General features: G+C 45.4%; 1 protein-coding gene across 3 annotated transcripts in view; it reads left to right on the forward strand.

The window, feature by feature from the left end:
* The first annotated feature begins 5,403 nt into the window (after nt 1-5,403).
* The window catches only part of CHRM2 (cholinergic receptor muscarinic 2), a 107,786-nt gene continuing 93,271 nt past the window's right edge, over nt 5,404-19,918 (forward strand). For 2 of the 3 annotated variants that reach the window (XM_063319655.1, XM_063319667.1), the window contains exon 1: nt 5,405-6,136. The gene's annotated coding sequence lies outside the window, so the exon portion shown is untranslated. Of the gene's footprint in view, nt 6,137-19,918 lie in introns of all 3 variants that reach the window. The other variant, XM_063319661.1, reaches the window with a different exon arrangement.

Consider the following 19,918-nt stretch of genomic DNA (forward strand, 5'->3'; position numbering starts at 1 on the left):
TGATTCTAAGGTCAACATAAAGTAAAACTTTTATGCAGTAGATAACCCACTCCACACACACGCACACAATTTAGAGGATTTTATTTAACTCTTGGCCTTTTAAGAGCCTTGTGGCACAGCTGTAAAACATATCCTGTTATAAACACAACAATATGACTGCTTGCCCCTTTGTTAATGCTTTTTAACTCCTATATCACATAAATTGAGGCCGTATTCTTCCTCTTGTTTTCTTTCTCCTGAAAGTCACTTTTCTGTCTGCACTCAGAAGTATATCTGAGAGCCTTGAACACATGCTGTACTGTCATTTTCAGCAGCTGTCTTTCCAAGCCTGGACAAAGGTGACACAGGTTCTCAGCAAATACTTTTTGCAGATTGTTTTGAAACTGTGTTCGGATCTGCCCACCTATATATTTACTCACCTGGGACGCTGCAACATTTGCAAAGAGCAATTATTCCTACAGAAAAAAAAAATCAACCCACCCTGCAGATCTGCAATTTATAGGGCTTTATTGATAGGCAAACTACTTGAATGTTTATATTAAAAAATGCCCCCTCAGCTTTGCTGTGCCTAGTGGGATGTTCTTCCAGTTACTGTGTTTATCCTTAATAAAACAGTAGATTTGATTTTCCAGTTCACCACCTAGCTGCTCTGCACGAGAGGGGATCAGTTTGGCTTTGAAAATTAGACTCTGAGACCTGGCTAAACCTGCTGGGAATTTCCATTTCATCAGTGTGGTCTATTTTCAATAATTCCTAGTATGTTGGGCTTTGAGATTCAAAGGGGCCACAAAAACACTGTCATCATGCAGGGGGGGACTGAAAGAAAAGCTTGATGACTTTCTCTTAGTAAGGCAGTGCTTAATGTTGCTGGTGGCTGAAAGCAACACACCTCCTTGCTAGCTGTGTTGGTGGGCTCTGAGGTTTAACTGGGAAGGAGAAACTGAGGTGCTCTTACCTCCCTTAGAATTAATGATATCCAAGCTGTGATATGTCAAGGTTTCAGTGCCTTCCCCTGGCAGATCTAACTGTGCTTTATAACGCTCCTATGGAAATACTGCTCTGGACACAGCTAAGTGATTACGTACCCTTTTCTGTTAAAGGTTTGACCACTAGTTAGTTTAACTCATTTAATTTCCACTGGTAAGTGCCTATTAGCGATTTATTTGCATGGAGTCTGACTTGCCGTTGCCTCCGTTTGGATTTGTTCCTTCCTTTCTTCTTGCTCTCTGCAGTCCCCACCATCCGGATGATTTGCTGTTGCGTTGTCCCATTCTTGCCAGCATTTTCTCATCATCTGTCCAATGCCTGCCTCCCCCGTGTGCAAAACCATTAAAATCAGCTGTTCATTGCAATGCTGGAGGTAAACAAGCGTGGAAGCCCCAGAGATGGCTAAACAGCAGCAGAGCAGCGTGATGGGTGGTGGCGAGCACAGCCTGTAGCCAGGGGACCAGGTGCAGCAGCCCCGGGGCCTGAGCTGGTCCCTGCTGGGGGTGCAGTGTCCAGCTGGGCTGGGTGAGTGCCACTGCCTCCCCATCTCACTTGACACCTTGTTTAATAGCCTGGCTTTGCTTGTGCCAAGTGCCCATTTGCAGGCATCCTTTGTCCCAGAGAGAAATTAGGGCTTCTCCATGATCTTCCTTGCCTCGTTGGCCTAAAACTTTTGGCAAAAACTCTAAGGAAAGAGGTGCCCTGAATAAATGTGGCTCTTGGAGCTATTTCTTTCCCCTGTGAGGTGATGTGTCTGCCTCCAACAGGGACTGGGGAGAAGATCAAACCTCCAAAGGGAAATCAAGCATTTTAGTTTGCAGAGCTGGCTGTCTCCTGGGCTTGTTCTCTCAGTCCCCTGAGAAAGCCATCTGTTGGCTGGGAAGCAGGTCACCTAAGCCATGGCAAATGGGTTGGGAGGTAGCTGAGCCATCAGGATCCCCTCCATTGGGCACCCACATGTCTAAGGGTGCAACCTCCCTCCTCCTAGGAAACGTGGCAAGTCAGAAACCATAAGCGAGGGCAGCGGGGCTGCTTTTCTTAGCCATCCTTATCCACCTGGGGATAGATAAAGGCTAACAGGAGGTAAGATCTCATCTGCCTTGGCTCTGGGTGGACATGAGTGCCTCTGCAAGTGAGAGGGAAGCCGGCAGTTTCACCTGGGGTCTGCCCTTTTCTCATAACCTACTAGTCCCAGCCATGTTGCAAGGAGGTAAAGGAGGCGTATAGGGGCACTGAGGAGGGGGAAGTAGGTGCTGTGGAAGTGTGGGGACAACCCGCCCAGGGTACTTTGTCCTCGGCTCCTCTGTAACCTCCCTCGCCCTTGAGGGGACCTTGAGTCTCTGCAGACATCTCTGTGGCCCCCAGGTATCAGGGCTGCACTCCCCCTTGAGTACAAGAGAAAAGATCACGTTGGAAGTGGTCGCCGGGGACCTCTTTCCTCTCCAACCTTCGCCCACCCAAGCTATAGAACCCTTGGGACAGGGTGCTCGTCCTACCGGAGCGCACCCCAGCAAGGCGGCTCCATGCCCGAGGAAAGAAGCAGTCTTTTGGGAGATGTGTAGCTACAGGCAGGGACACGGCCCGCAGCAAAGTCTTTACTAGAGATCACTCGGTATCACTGGGTACGGATGCGATTTCTTTTGGAAATCTCCTCTCTCAAAGTTGCTGTCTTTGCTTCCCTTCCCCGGGAGCATCTTTTGGTCCCTCCGCAGCAGGAGAAGATCATCATTAGCAAATACTCTCTTCCTTATGCGCTTTCCTTTTTTTTTTTTTTTTTTTTTTTTCTCCTGCGAAGGAAGGGCTAAGCGCTTTGTTCTGTGGTTTTACGATGGATTTATCTCTACAGCTGTTTAGCACACTGTAAATGACTCGGCTCCCCCTCCCTCCCTCCTCTTGCATGAGCACGGGACGAGGGGAGGAAATGCGTTTTAAATGTTTTAAGCTCGGGAGCAGCCTTTTTTTCCCCTCAGGAGGTGTGTCTAACACGTAGTGCTCTGAAGAGAGGAGCCGGTAATAACAGATGCTCTGTCAAACTTAAAAGGCGCTGCTTACCACGGAGTCACCGGGTGCCATCAAGATGTATCTGCTGGGATTGATTAAGAGCAGGGCTCCGCGGGCTCAGGAAGGCAGCGCTGCGCACACGCGTTTCGGCTGGGGGGCTGCGGGGGGGAGCAAATCTCCACTCACCCCAGGCGGGCTGCAGACAAGGCAAGGTGGAGGCGGGGGTCACACGGCAGGGTTTCCAGCACCGGCCTTTTATTTCCACGCCGGCGTGGGGGGGTGATGCGTGCGAGTGAGAGGAGCTTCTCCCCGGCTCGGGTGAGGTTTGCACGGCGGAGGCTGCCCCTCCGGCCGTCCGAGCTCTGCAGCCGTGAGACCACACGGCGTTGAGCAGCGTGGCATTGGGGGGCCCCCTGCAGCTGGGTACAGCCGAACCACAGCCACAGCCAGAGCCCGCAGGTACCTCCTGCCATCGCTCCAGCCGCGGGAAGCAGCGAGCTGCTAGAAGCGGGCCTTGCCCCGAGAGCTCTGCCCCTCTCCTGCGACGCCACCCCCTCCCTGCTCCTCCCTTCGCGAAGGGCTGACTCGTGCTCGCGGTTATTGAACTCTAATTAAATCTCCGGGACTCAACGTGCACAATCAAACACTCGCGACGTCGCTGGGAGGGAAAAAACCAACAATAATAATAACAATAATAAGCAGAAGAGGAGGCGGGCATTGTCCCTTTTGAGGCTGATGATGATCTTGATTAATGAGTGTTAAACTATGTTAAGCACCAAGGTCTTGGAGATGGCCCGTGGGAGGTGCAGGGAGTGACCGGGCTGTCTCACAAAGGACAAGGGCTATGGGGGTTGCTGTCCCTTGCCCCGGCATGGTTGCACCTGCAACAGATCAGACCCAACAGAGCCATAGCCTCCTCATAGATTGCTTCAAAACTCAACTGTACCAAATCTCACCTGAGTTGCACAGATAGTTGTCTCCTAACTGCTATGAAGTCCATGCTATGAAGTCCAGGCAAAGTTTTCTGTGAGGGCTAAAAAAACAAGGGACAGACATCAGGTCCCAGCTGCCTTGATGCTCCCGAAGAGCCACAAGTGATCCAATCCTCAAACCCTATGAAAGTGCGTTCAGGTAGAGAAACATAGATTTGTGTAACACGGAAGCATGAATACCTCCAAAATTCAGAGTTCCCTACCTCCAAATTAGCCCTACCACCCGAGGCAGGGGAAATACCCACCCTACAGCCGCGCAGAGTATTTCCAGAGTCCTGCTTCCCTGAAAGGCACATCGCCACATTACCCTCTTGGGGATAAATCCACCCCTGAGATTCTTCCAGGAGCAATAGCTAAATGTATGTGAGTAGTGTAGGCAGCTTGTCTGCCTGGGGCAAGCCCAGGCCAAGAAATATTTTCTGCAAAGTGAAGGAGTTTTTCGAGTGGAGAGGAGAGGAGTGGCTGGGCTGTGGGTCCATTGGCCCTTCAAGAAGAGAGATGGGGCAGGGGAGGCAGGGCAGGCAGCATCCAGAAACCAGGGTCACCTTCATAAGGTGCATCTCTCTCCCCTTGTCTCTTATCACTTTCCCCTATTATTGTTCAGACAATAGATGAGATGGGTTCCCCTCTCCTGCTTCCCACCCTGACAGCCCCTATCCCAAGGGAAAAAAGCCTCACTCCAGACCTCAAATCAATTCCGGTCCTGGAGAGAGGCAAAGATAGACAAATCAAACCTGAAGATGTTTATATCTAGATTATTTACATGGAACTGGCCAGTTCCCTTAAGCAAAGTAAATACTTCTCGGCTTAGTGACTGTTAGTTAAAGGTCAATGCTTTACACCCAAGGAGAATTAACTCTTGTTCACAAAATGTATCTGTTTCCCCGAATTAGTTTGTCATTGTGCTGGAGAAGCTTTCCATGAATATTTCAGCATAATAATCAGTTTAAAAAAACCAAACTGAATTTAGTGTAACAACATTTTTCCACAGTGCATGGAGACTCTGATGACTGCAATAATCTAAAAGCAATATCTTTCTCTCTTTCTCCTGCTGTACATCACTTTAGCCTTACAACTATCATGGAACTGTGAAAAAAAGTAACCAGAAATAAAGAGGAGAGCATTGTGGGGAAAGACGGGTAAGAGGTAATTGAAAAAAAAAAATAATCGGCTCTGATGTGCAAATTGTAGATAAAGACTTCTGATGAGGAAGAGGGGAGTGTCTGATGAGGAAGAGGGGAGAGTGTGTTGAGAGATAACAAGAAGCAGTAATTTCTATTCAGCAAAGCCACCAAATCAGAGAGCAGTGCTGATCTTATTGGAGGAGAGCCTTCAACAGCAACTAATCCTGTCATATTGAAAGAAAATTGTAAATGTTCTCTGCAGAAATTGCCTGCCCATTGCAGCTAATCGAGCCCGCTTCGCGCTCTCGCACACCCACACACCACACACCCCCGCAGGCGGGCAGCAAGCGGACCCACAGCCACAGCACCCCACAGCAAGGACATTCGCCCGAGATGCTCACCTAGGCGCCCCGTTTCCCTCCCTCACCACCACCCCCACGAAGGTGGCAGCTTGCCCTCATTTCCTCAGAAGTGCTGGGGGAAGTATGAATTATTACCAGCTCACTTACGAGTCCCAGCTTCTGCTATTTTTAATTTCTCCAGTTTTGTCCAAACCGTTAAGCCAGGTTTGATAGCACTATTGCTCTAGTATTTTTTATTTTTTTTTTTTTTTTAAAGCTCAACTTGGCTGAACTGAAGCGGAGATTCCCAAGGGCCAGAGCCACGGAGGGTGTGCGTGTATATGTGTGTGCCTGTGCGTGTGGGAGGGAGAGAGCGAGCGAGGGAGAGACAAAAACTCCCTCAGCCCGGACAATGCCACCTCTTGTTTAAAGCTTCCAAACTGTTATTCTTTCCCCCACCACACACCCTCCATTATCACGGTACCAAGTAATCTGTCTTTCCCCCTCACCCCAACCCCCCCTCCCTCCTCTTGGAAGATATGGAAGAGAAAGATAAAGCGGCTGCCGCCGGGCTCTGACTGCGCGCAGCCCGCATGCCTCTGCCGCCACAGCCGGCGCGACTCCGCAGCCGCCGCTCGCAGCGAGCCGCTTACAGCGGGATGGGATGCAACTTCTGGTAATTGGATCACAGGTAGGAAAGCTTTGGGTTTTACTGACGTTTCCTCTGTGTTTTTTTTTTCTCATTTCTTTTTTCTTTCTTTCTTTCTTTTTTTTTTTCTGTTTTCTTGCCCCCCTCCTTTTCTTCCTCGTCCTCTACCCTCCTCCACTTCTTCGCCGCACCTAGGATTTCATCCGCTGCTGTCATAGGAAAGCTCCCGCCAAGAAAATAATGTCCAAGTAAACGAGCTTACGTTTTGCTTCCTGGCAGAAGGAGCAGAACAAAACATAGGGAAACTTTTGCTGGAAAGGTCCATAGCGGTGCGGGTCAGCAGGGAAAGGCAGCGGGAGGAGAGAAGGCAAAGCGATTGCCCCCGACACAGAGCCTTCCTCTCCTGAGTTACAGTTGTGACATTAATCCCAGAATCGAGTCTAGCATGGTATATAGCGGGGAAGGAGAGACGCAGTACCCTGATTTATAGAAATCCCCACATTTTCCTGGCGCTGTCCATAGGTTTTTTTATGTAAATGCTGCATTCCAACACACGGACATCTCCCGGATTACCCTTCCCAAATCCCGCTGTGACATGCTTGTTGACGACTCCTGCAAAATGTCACCGGGAGCCGAGAGCGGAGCCTTCCCCGGGGAGTAGAGCCTGCCTGCGGGGCGCACTGGCTGGCGGGCCGGGAGGGTTAGAAACGGGACGGGAGGGGGATATCCCTGCCCTGCTGGGGACCATGCAGGGATGCGGGGTATAAGGGGAGGGGAATTCCGCTGTGTCAGTGTGGTCCCTCGCCCTTCAGCATCCCTCCTGGGGAGCGGGCGCCTGCCCGGGGTCAGTGTCCGTCTGCGCTGCCTCAGGTCTCCGGTCCTGCCTCGGGGAGGGGGAGCGCGGTCGCGGGGAGCAGCCGAAGGCGGGGAAGGTGTGGGGTTTCCCCGTCTCATTTCCGACCCAACTTCCCTGGTTCGGTGCCCCTGGGTCCCCCGTGCGGCCAGGGAGCCGGATGCGGCGGGGGAGGATGCTCCAGGGCCGGGTAACGCTCGCCCCGTTCCCCCGGCAGGATTGTGCCCCTGGCAAGACCCACCCGTGCCTCTGGGTTCCTTTTCTTCTCTCTTTTCTCCTGTGGCCTCTGCCACAGGGTGCTTGTGGCCAGAAGGAGCGAGTTGATGCCTTGAGAGGCAGCTCAGATCAGGCTGTGGGAGAAAAACTGCCTCCCAGAAACAGCTCTGGGGGCCGAGGTCCTCGTGCCCCATCCCCCCCCCATTTCGGAGCCTCTGGAAGGGCAAAGTGCTTCTTCTCAGGTCAAAGCCGAGACCCCCACCTCTCCGGCTAGTGCCGCTCTTCACCTCGCGCCGTCCTACTGTTCTGCTCCCTCTTCGTGCTTGCTGGCTTCCCTGGGACTGCCCGAGTGCCAGAGTGATGCCCCACTGGGGGAGCAGGTGGGAAGCAGCAAGGCTTCTCCCCTCTGCTCATCTCCCCGCAAGGCAGCTGGGCTGGAGGGTCCCTGCCCCAGCTGGAGAGGAGCTCCCGGCAGGAGGCTTTGCTCACCACATCAAGGCCCGCTGCCAGCTCCGAGGGGAGGCTGACAGGGCTTGTAACTCCTTCTCACAGGCCTAGGGGTGAGTACTCACCCCTTCACTGGGGAAAGAACAAGGGACTGTCCCTCTGTCCCCCATAAGATTGTTTTCTCCTACTACTTTAATGTGCTAAAGTAGTGCTCCTTTAGGAAAAGGAGAGGTAGCCTTTTCTTTTTTTTTTTTTTCAACTAGAAGAGGACACTGGGGAGAGGGGTAATTCTTATTGCAAATCTAGCCAGAATAGCATCTCTCCCCATTTGTATGTCAACCAGTGTGTTTTCACACATTGGCTTGTCCCTGTCCCTTAAGGAAGGTCTTCCCTTTGCAGAAGGAAAAAAGGCAACGGGGAAAAAAAAGGAGGGGGGCAACCTCTGCTTGACAACCTGCTTTTGCAATTTTTTGGGGGAAAAAAAAAAACAACCAAAAAAACCCCCCACAAATGAAAAAAGAGCAACAATGAGGACGGTTAATACAGGAGATGAGAAGTATGTACGCTGTCTGCTTTTATGGTATTGCATTGCCTACAACCACAGACCCTGTCTAAATACACACCAGCCTTGATAGTATGGTTTATGACACCAGCCGCTCTCGGTGACTTGTCTATAAACTGCATTAAGCTACACAGAGTACATTCCCTCTCTCATTTAGGCTCTTTTTGATTATAACTTTGGTTGAACTTCCCCTTTGCAGGATCCCTGGACTGCAAAAGCAGCCCTGTTTGCTTTTGTATCAGGAGAGCGAGAAGTGCGGTGGGCTCACTGACTTGGCAAGTGTGTGCCCCACTGAGTTGCCCACTCTGCCCCTGCCCACAGCACCCTGTGATTTCTGCATTGCAGTCAGCTCGGGAAAGGGGCTCAGTACATGGGGAGGGGGGTCTAGAATGTCCCCAGGTTGCTTTGGACAGAGGGAAAAATAATAAAAAGGAGATGTCATGCTCTTCTCCCATACAAATCCAAGATTTTAAGTAATATCCTGTACCCAAAAGGTTGTTACTCTGCATCTGGGCAGAGGTTTGGGAGATCTGGACCATCGTGATCGGGAATGTTCTGGGGAGGTGGAAGGGGCAGCAGCTGTGCCCTGCTGTGCCATCACCCAAGAGGGGGACCAAGATACAAAAGGGAAAAAACAATGCCACCACTTAAAAACAGCATCTGTGAATAAAAGTATATTTTTTATGTTCAGTTCATGTTCAGTTTCGTGCCCCACTGTCACTTTGTTTTTCACCTCTGGGCTGACTCCCTGTCTACGTTTTGTGGCTCTCAGTCTCTCTCAGTGCTAGGGTCTTTCAGTCCATTGGGTGTCTAATTCAATAGTTTTTTGAGGACATCTACTATGAAATCCCCCAGTGTTGTTGATGCAGTACCAGGCGGTTACTCTGCCCCACTTCACTCCTGTAACCCACTCACCCGTTCACCCAGACTTTCTCTTCTCCACTAATATCATGACCTACATGCAAAAGACTTATTTTCTGGTCCCCGTTTCCATAGCAATGCAGCATGGGGAACACAGACAAACCAGTAATAATGAAGCATATTCCCTTTCTGTGAAATCAAGACTGCTTTGAAAGTTGAGTTCAATTTAAGGGAAAATAGGGATTTGAGGAGAGTTGGATTTCCGGCCCAAAGCCCAGATCTCTGCACCCCCTAGTGCCAAAGGCAGGCGAGAGAGAGCATCCCTGGACATAGGGGACATGAGGCTTGATAGTGAATTACAGAGGAAGGAGAGAAACAAGTGGTATGAGATAAGGACATTCCCCCCAGTGTCTGTTTCCAGCCAGCTCTTCCCTTTCTAAATTCCAAGCTACAAAAAAAAGGCAGGTGGCATTCAGCTGATCCTGGTTCAGTTACCCAGAAAGCTAATGCTGGTGTGTGGGTTAAACTATGGAGGAAGAGATATGAAGAAATTAAAGCTGGGAAGCCCAATCTGTATCTGGCCATTTATTCACAAATTTGGGATTTCTCTGTCTTTGAGCTTTACAGCTCGCAGCGACTTGCAGCTAATTCTCAGAGATTTGAAGTCACTGAAGAGGATTACTTCACTTGTGAAAATGCTGCCCTGACCTTCTATGGGGTCTTTGGGCAGGGGAATGGGTGGACAAGAGTAATCAGGCTAAGGAAAGCTGAAGGGGCTTAGATGCAGCTCATATGAATGACAGGGATAACTTTTTCAAAAATGCTTGTAGCCTTAAATCTTAAAAAGCTGAAATTGTATGGTAGCATTTCAGGCCCTGTTAAATCTGAGCCTGGATTCCTGTCTCTAAGAACCAGGCTGGACAAAAGACCAGGCATTGAGAACCACTGTAACTAAATGAGACAACTAGCACACGCCCCACACACCACCCTACCTATATTTTCCAGTTCCCATATTTTGGCAAAGATAGGTTTCAGTTTTGCCAGGGTGTCCATGGCATTTCGTGGGTTGGAACTGCCCAAAAGATGCGGAGTTATCTACTTGCTTGTCCTCGTCCCACTAGCTGAACACCAACCTCCTGTGCCTAGCAGATTGCATTCCCAAGCGCTCCGTACCAAGCTGAGTGGGGATTGCTTAGTGATTTATCCCACTGCCTTCCTACATCTTCCCGATACAAGTGGGCAGAATTAAAAGATGAGGCCACCCTGGAGCTGTATTAAAAGGCTGCATCCCTTTCCCTTGGGCTCTGAGCTTGGTTCTATGTAAAAATGCTTTAGGCTGTGGAGCTGCCTGTCATTTTGGACTGTCTGTCCTACCTTTAAAGCTGGATCATTAGCTATATGTAACATCATCTGCTCCCTGTAGAGAGAGATATGTATCAGCAGGCGTTCCAAAGACACATCTCTCCTATAACATGATTTTAAGTCCCAAGAGGATGGGACAGGACGTAGTGAGTTTCATCTCATTTCCATCAATAACTTCCTAAAGAATGCTTGCCAATGAGGCTAAGACAGGCAGTGGGATTTCAGTAGTCCATGTGTTCCATGTATTCATTTTTAAGAACATGATAAGGATAAAATGAAACAGACCATCATTTAGGGCCAGCTGCTTTGCTGAGAGACTTCTGTATGTTTTCATTTTGATGAGATGATCCTCTGATTCCTGTCTTTTCAGTATCTCTTTTGACTCCATGGGCTAGATTCTCATCTTAATTACGTTCTTTCAAATCAGAGGTGACTCCACTGACTTTAATTATTTCTGGTTTATTCTAGTGCAATTGAGCTCAGAATTTGACTTTCACAGAAACATAGTAAGTGTTGTAATCAGAATATGCCAGTGTTTTGACAACTGTTCATGGAACAGCTCTGTTTCATCAGTCTCTGCCTAAAGGGAAATGCAATGTGATAATGGGCATTGGGAATAGTATGGGGCACCTCTAACAGTGACGACAATAAAGATCTCTACGAGATGCCACAACACAAATAGGTGAGAAAACCAGCATCTCCCAGGGTTTTCCTCAAGCTCTTAGAAAAGCTCTGAGTAAACTGTGGGCAGGTGTGGGTTTTTTTAGGTCTTTGTTCTTTTTTTTTTTTTTTTTTTGAGAAAGAGGTGGAACGGAACGAGACAAAAAATATCTTCATAGATCTTTCTTCTGAATCATTGTGAAAATTACTGTTGGAAACCAAGGAGATAAAATAAACCTAGTCATTTAAAAGAATTCTCTTGCTTAGTAATTTCTCTGGGTCAGGATTCTCAGGTAGTCTGAATATGTAAAGCTGTCTTGATTTTGGTGGAGATAGGATGACCTGCAAACTCTTTTTTATAATTTTATAATCCATTTTTATAATCCATTCCAGCATGTGAGAAGTAAAAATTAACAAAATCTGTCCATGGGAAAAAGTAAGCCTCTGGTACAGCCCGTAGCATGTTCACAAGTTCCTGGGAAATTTTCTCTCGGCTTTGAAATGAATTACTGATGTCCGTTTTATACTCATCTATCTCATATTTAGTCAATTAGAAAGCAAAGTGGTTGTATATTGAAAATGATTCACAAATTTGTTCATGAATAATGACAACAAGCTCATTCTACTATGACTTCTGAGGTCATTTAGTGCAAGCCAGTGACCAATGATTTATTCATGAAAATATGCATACATCTCAAAAGTTTCATGAACGTTAGCATGAATAATTAACAGATATTGTGTTATTTGTTATCATTACTCATTATTTTCCTATTCAAAAAGGCATCAGTCATCCAGTTAAAGACCATTAGAACATAATGATTGCAACATTGGATCAGGCAGGTATTTTGTCTTGTCCAGTATAGTGTCTTTATTAATGTCCCTTACCACACGCTTCAGAGGCACGTGCAGGGAAAGCTGCCCTAGATAAATGTGCTTCCCTGAAGTAAAATGTTTTAATACTCACCAGTTTGTGTTTGCTCACTGCCCGGAGACCATTTCCAAATGAAAACAAGGTACCCGCCTTCCTCATCAAAAGAAGGTTCTAGACAAACTGCAGCCATACTCACAGGCCAGATAAGCAGCTAATCAGGTTTTGCCTCCAGTAAGTTCACTACCTTAGTGATAGCATGTAGCAGTGATTTCAGTAGGTTAATTACATATTTTTGGGGGAAAAGCACACTCCAAGCAGCCTTTGATCTATTTAAATTAGTTGTCTTTCAATGTTATTGCTACCTCTCTTTTATGTGACATGAAAAGGCCAACAGGAGCACGCAGTTCATTGTATAGGTGCCATTCATTCACTCAAGCATGAACCTTCTTTTTCTTTTCTTCTTTCAGACAGTCTCAGGGTTCCAAATCACTTTGTATGTCTTAAAAATGACTAATTCTTCCATCTCCTTTTCTGGTGACGGATTGACCAATGTGGACCCTGTTTTCTGGATGAGAACTATAGGCTTATATAGTAAAACTGTGTTCATTTTAACAACTTTTACTCGTTGCACTAATGGAAACTTTCTTTTGTTTGTTGGGTTTAGGGCTTTTTTTTTGACTGCTGCTGTAATTGAGCAGAATTTGCAACTGGGTTGTCCACGGTGACATCAATATCCTTCCTTCAGTGGTCACAGTTGGCTTAGAGTCCAGGAAGGTTTCTAAGTATTTCACTCCACCCGTGAGTGTTCTGTATCGGCCAATATTTATTTCCATTTACGATGTGAATGCTAGGTTCACCTGACTTAACTAGCACACTCTGAAATACTTCAGTCCTTATTCCCTTTATCTGACAGCAATAATTTCAGTAAGGAAGTTATACATGGTGTAAAATCTTGGACAACCCAACGGTTAGTATTTTACAGTGAAAAATGAACACTCTTGTGTAGTTCCTGCTTTCTCTCTCTTAAACAGTTTCAACTTGTATTAATAAGCTACTTCTTCTGTGTTTACTTAAATTCTTCAAAGAAAATTTGTCAAAGGATTTAAGAAGATACCTATATATACACATTTATTGAGTTGTTTTTCTTGGTCTATTAGCTTGATGCTTCAAAGAATACACAGAAGAGACATTTCTTTGAAAGAAACTGATTTTTTTTTCCTCTCCTGTATGTAATTCTAGTTTTTGTTAATTTCAATCAATTAACTTGAAAGTAAAATAAGACTTTTCAGTATATAATACCTAAGTTCAATCCAGTGCCTGTCCTAAAGATAGGTATGCTAGCTGCTACCCTCCAGTCCTTCTGTAGCGTATCTGTCTTCAGCGACAGCTTGCGTATTTTTGCTATCAGTGCAGCCACTTCATTTTCAAATGCTTTCCAAACCCTTGCATATATAACCATGAGGTCCTTGTGACATGCTGCTATTTAGTTTATCAGTTTGTTCCAGTGTTTCCCCTTTCAGCGTTTCACATTCTGACAGCTCATGTCCTTTCTTGTCTTGAAAAAAATAGGTCTAGTGTGGACACTGGCACAGCATCATTTGTGAGGAAGACTGACTCAAATGAATGGTTCAGAACCTCCGCAAAGTCCTTTTGCTCATTACTTATTCCCATTACCCCCTGGATGTGCAGCAGATCCCATTGGTTCCCTCTTAAACTGGGTGAATTTAAGACCTTTCAGAAATGTCCTGCAGTTCCCCCCTCCCAAGCTCTTGTCAGTTAACACATCCTTGTCCCTCATCTTTTACAGCCGACGTTTTGTTAGTGCTTTTTTATAATTTTCCTCCCTTAGCCAGGAGCTTCACCAAAGCAGAAGTGCCATTTCCTGAAAGTTAGTTGCTTGGCTCAAACAACCTCTTGGACCTTAACATTTCACAGTACCTTTTTCTTTTTTCCTACCTTGCCTTTCAGTTTGCTTTCTGCATGACTTCACTGAATCAGAAACTGTCTGTTAATATACCTGTTGCTTTGAATCTATGGATTTTATGTTTTTTCTTCTTTTCTTTCCTTTCCTTTTCTTTCATTTCATTTTCTTTTATTTTTTCTTTTTCTTTTTTTCTTTTTTCCCCCTATTCTCTTTCTACTTCCAGTACTTTTTAAGCAGATCGCTAATTATTATCGGTTTTAACCTCACGGTCTTAGCGTAGTAATAAGTTCATTACTATTCAGTGGCTTAACTGTACCATTTCTTCAGCTACTTAAGACTAAGTTAAGAACCCATAATGTTATGTTGTCCAGTTATTCTAAAAATCACTTAGGAATATTTCTTTTAAAACCTGTTCGTACCAGTTGATCTACCAATGTACAGGTGGGTGAAGTCACCAATGATTTCCTTTTTATTAGACTTAGTTGCCTCTTCGATCTCTTTCCACATAATCCATTGAGTATCCCAGACATTTCCTGGACTAAGTGTGCTAATGCTTTGTGCAAGCATCAAGATTTAATTAAAGTAGGATATTTTTATGCTGAGTAAGACGGACCCAGATCAAGGAGATCATAGATAAGATCCTGACCATGCCACCATCCTCCTGCCTGACCTTTGACAAGTTCCTATGGCATGACACAAAGCCTGCTGAGATCAGAGAGAAACTTTTATTACCTTTGGGCAGGCTTTGGCTCAGCTTCCTGAGATGAGAAAAGTAACTCTTCTTGATCTCAAGATAGTGTTGTGAGGATTCAGTCGCCATGGTTTGTCAGGTATTGAGGTTTCGCTGTGGTGGTGCCACATGAAAACAGGAGCAGACAGATTCCATCCAGAGGGGCTTTTTTTGCACAGGGGTGTTGTAAAGTTGAGCCTTTTGTAGCTGATTATCAGGAAAGTTTTAGTTCAGAACAGAGGATAAGTTAATATGTTCAGCATCCCTCCAACAAAAAGGTACTGAAGCTTCATACTGCTCCAGATCTTGGTGAGGATTAAAAGGATAAAATGACTAACATGGCCAGTTTTAGCTGGAGGAAAGCAGATCTCATAATATGGTCTTATTTGGGGGAAAAAAAAAAAAAAAAGAAAAAAAAAGAGAGAGAGAAATAAATTAAAGGCAAAGTTTAAGGACTAGATCTAGAGAAGAGGACTAGCAAGGGATATGTCTTCTCTGCTGTTGCTTTTCTGTGCTTAGATTAAGCTGCAAACTGGTCTCCTGATCTGTTACTGGCATCTTTCACCCACACTAATTTCACTTTTCTAGCAGTGTATTCTCAGCCGATGAAAGCTGTCAGAACATGAGTGACATGAAAGGAGAGGCCATCACCAAACAAAGTGCTATATTTAACCTGGCAGTGTCATGCCTTCTCAGGTCTGACCTTGAGCCGTAGCAGTGAGGATATAAATGGGGCATCTTGGTTGCAAAGTTTATTCCTTCTTAAATACAAGGAAAAGCAGCGAAGAAGGAAGGTAATACAAGTTACCCTTCTACTTTTGACATTTGTGATAACCAGCACACTTAGCTGCCACTAGAAGGAAAGAATACATGAAGGGCTCACTGTTAAATTCTCATTAAAAATGTCTGTTTGATGTCTGCAAGTCATTTTCACAATCTCATCCACTGGGAGTAAATGTAGGGATCTTTGCTGAAAGGTTTTGACATCAGAAGCAGTTCCCTGCAAGGAGTATCATACTGTTATTATTCATTTTGCAATGTGATTCAGTAAAGGCAAAAAAACCCAAAAGTATACAATTGGAAAGAAACAAGGGAGGAAAAAGAAAGAAGAAGAAAAACATTTTGTCTCCTTCATTTGTAGAAAGCTTGTAACTATCTCTCCCTTTCTTTAGCAAAGAGTGAGACTGTCTATCTCCTGCTTTGAAGCACAGGGGAATGCAAACTATCTGACTTCAAAAACCCTAGACAACTCAAGTATTGCCATTATTTCAGATGACAAATTTCACAATTACTATTCCACATTATTCTCTTTAATGCCTCTTAAAAATCAAAGTGGGGTGTGGAAATAACACATAACTAAAAAAATGAGGAGCAATTTTCTTGTTACTTCATTCGGACAATAGTGACAAGGGCTGGATTCATGGTTTCACCACAGGTTGCTGATGAGACCATGGACAAACTCAGCAATCTCCTGGACCTCAGCTTGTAACACGGAAATTGTGCAAAATAGCATTTGCATTCTCACGTGTTTTGTCTGCCCTTCCTCTTCAGATTTGAAAGTGTTTGGCAGAACTCCTGTAACAGTATGCACAGAGGAACCTTGCCTAAATTTGGGCATCCATAGAAAGAAATTAATAATACAGTACCTTTCAAGCATTCGGTTGCTTTTTATTCCATATGAAAATTAGCTTATAAAACGGACTCGGTCTTTCTCTTCTTTAGAGAGTAAGAGCCTTTCCATTCACCCAGGGGGGTTGCTGGTACAGGTAGTTACACATGGAATACCTCTCAGAAGCCTCTATCTGGAGCAGGTCCGTGACAGATCTGCTTTAACCCTGAGAGCAGTGCTGCCCATGCTAGTGCTGCAAGGGTATGGAGAAACTGGGAAAGGTACACAGAAAGATGGAAAAAATGGGGAGAATCACCTGCCTTCCAGAGACGAGATGTTCAATAGACTAGGACTCATCATCCCAGAAATGATATGACTTCTGAGGAATAAAGGTAGGTCTGAGCAACCTTGAAGAGAGGAAGAAGGTGAACAGGGGACCATTTCAGTATTTTCACAACATCAGACCCAGAGCTCTCAGGTGGATATTAACAGGCATAAATTTAAAAAGTCACTGCATGGTTGAGCTGTGGCACTTACTGCCCTATGATGTTTTGTTGATTCCAAAGGTATAAATGAGTAAAAAATGATCAAACAGGGCAGGCTACTGCAAGAAAAACACTACCAAAAGTTTTGTGATTCTAATAAAGTCACAGGGTCAGGGACCCCCCCATCACTACCACCAATTCCTTTGCCCTAAGAAAGGTATGCTGTAGTGGTGTCACTGCATGCCTGCTCCCTTTGCTACTGGCCACTTTTGAGAGAGGATAGTGGGCAAGCTGGCTTAGGGAGAGCTGCTCTTGCACTCGGAGACTCACTTGGAGTCATCAGGGTAGTTGTCTTCTTTGGACAATGCTCAACCTGTTTTACTTTTGCTGCTCACTAGAAATTTGTTGTCTTTCTTGGCTAGGTGCTTACCAAAACAGCCACAAGACACTTTGGAAAGTTGTTTAACTAATGCCCAACTTGCCAGAAAGACCTCCTACAAATAAATTCAAAGATTCTTCAATTTAGTTGCTCATTGTAACAATTGGAAATTTTTAATATACACGTGGTTTCCAGGCAGATCTCAATGCCAGTCACGAAGTAAGCATTCTTGCCCCACTGACTGTAACTCTGATATAACAGCCTGAGATAACCTCCTTGCAGACATGCTCCTCTTTCGGCTTAATGCCTTTGTGTTCCCTTTATAGGTGTTCCCTTTACAGGGGACCAGTGAGTTGAGAAAGGGAAAATGTGGTCACAGCTCTGCCTTTAGTCTCTCTTTTCATTCAGTCTTCTACTTCCAACAAGTAAACTGGAACAAAACAGCCTATATACACCAAAAATGAGGAAGGATGTGACAAACATTGAGAGAGACCTTTGCATCCCTGTAAATGTGACAGGAGAAAGCTTCCCTCGATAGTTGCATGCGTACAATTTCTTACCTCATTAGAGCAGACCTGCCCCTCCCAAATGCCAAAAGAGAGATGATGCCTTCTTGCTTTTCACTTGAAAGCTCCGAAATCACAGTCTGCTTAAAGCTCTGTATCATTTTGTGTGCTGTATCAGGATTTAGACAACAGCCTCTTAACCAGTGAGTCCTAGGAAAAAAAAAAGAAAAAAAAGAAAAAAAAAGAACTTTACAGAATAGAAAACTAAAGCTGAACTTAGGATGAAGGAGATACTTCCTGAAGATGATTTCTACTTTGCTGAGGTCTTTTAGGTCTTTAAATGGTGGTACATGGGTTCACTGGAAAGCTCTCCTGGTCAGAGTTTTCCTGTTATGACCATGGTCCCGTGAGAACCACAACAGCATTCTTTCACCCATGCAGGATTGCACTGTACTGCAATTGCGTGCCGATCTAAAGGCATGAACTTAAAGGTGAGTTGAAAAGCTTTGAAATGAGCAGAAGCCAAGCTTTTTGTTTGTTAAGAAACCCACACAACAGCAGCATTAAAATTACGTTTCCAAGCTCATAACAGCTGAGGCCCCCACATTTTCTACTGAATAACTGTAAAAATTATTTCAGGGTGCTTTGCTTATTTAAAAGTCAAGCTGTTAGTGTATGTACTTGACTATGGCTTTAGAAATCCAAGTTTAGGTACAATATTTTTGACTCTAAGCCAAAATCTTTATCAAGCAAAATAAAATACATCTCAAAGAAAATATGGGCTTGCTTCCATTCTATCTGGAACCTAATTTCTTTCCTTGCTGCCCACAAGGCTGTAAAAAGCTGCAGCTCTGCTTGGGCTACACTTCAAAGCTATTTTATATACATATAGATGACTGCAAAATACTGAAGGCAGAGGAGAGCCAGGCCCATACCACACAAATTAGCAATGCAGTGTTTGTGGGTTTTAGAAACCAGTGAGCAACTTTGCAGGTAGATGATATAAGATTATGTCAGGCCCCAGTGAGCTGAAGTTTTTTCACCTGACAAATATTTCAATGGCATTCTCCAAGTTATTCTGCAAAGAGGACAAGGGAAAGAAGTTAAGTTTGGGGACACACGTCCCTGCTTTGCCAGGGTTGGCTAGGGAAGACGCTGTTCCCAGCTAATTAACAGCTGTAAGTTATCAGTTCCCATGACCTATCACCAGGTCTGATTTTTTCACTTTTCCCAACCCACTTCAGTCATTTGGTGATTTCCTCAACATATTGGTGGTACGTGTGTAAAACAAATAAACAGTGTAAACTAATACATGATATGTGTTATATATGCTGGTGTAATACAAATTCCCTCTCACTATAGCTGGTTTGCACAAACAATGTTGAGACAGGTTCACAAGCATGAAGATTTATCAGTGAAGTCCATGGATGATGGCCTACATTGTCTCTAACTGTGAATAACTGAGGAAAAGATAAGGCACGGAAAAATAAACCAAGAGGACAGCCAGAAGGGAAAGCACTCCTTGTGGCACTCGGCTGGGAAGAGAAGCAACCAGGGTTTCCAGACCTTTCCTGGACATCTGCTGCTGTGTGGCAGCTGTTTCCCCCCATAATACTCTTCCCATAGTAACTATACAGTTTCCACCAGTACTTACTCAAACCCTCAGCTGGTCATCGCTGCTTACCATTAGTATTGATTGGAGGATGCATTTATCAGGGCAGGGGCTGCATGGCCACTTGCTTGTGCGCACATGAACATTATTGTGTCTCTTGGATAAACCAAAATCTATAACCAAAATGTAGCAAAAGTTGGGGGGAAAAAGGCTGATTCTCTTGCTGGTGGTAATTGCTGCCCATAACAGCCCACCACAGCAAGACTACCAGGGTATGTAGGTGCAAAGCTATAAGGGTAACAGCATGGGAATAACAGCATGGGAACAGCGAGGGGAAAATACTGCCCCAGAGGCTCTGAAAACATTTCCCCAGTGGCCTGGATGGGAGGGTTACAGAGCCGTGAGGAAAAGGCAGGCTGCAAAGTTGCAGAGAGAAAGCCCCTAGGCACGCAAACCAGCAACAGCAGTATTTTCCTAGTATGGGAAGATGTAACAAGGTGACATAGTGGTACTGCAGAAATCAAACGTGCCGCTGTTTGGCTTTGGACAAAGGGTGCAGTTTCTGAAGATGCATTCTCGCAGGAAGCTGTTTGAATCACGCTCCCTGTGTGAGCTGGGGCACAGGCTGGATGGCCAGTTCCTCTCTCAAAGGGGTCTTCCTGCTGGTGAATTGAATGAGAACAAATGCCTTTCTCTCCACATCCCCCTTTCCCTCCCATTGTTTGTTTAACACTTAAAACATCAAGT

Source organism: Chroicocephalus ridibundus, chromosome 1 (assembly GCF_963924245.1).
Source record: "Chroicocephalus ridibundus chromosome 1, bChrRid1.1, whole genome shotgun sequence".
Taxonomy (NCBI): Eukaryota; Metazoa; Chordata; class Aves; order Charadriiformes; family Laridae; genus Chroicocephalus; species Chroicocephalus ridibundus.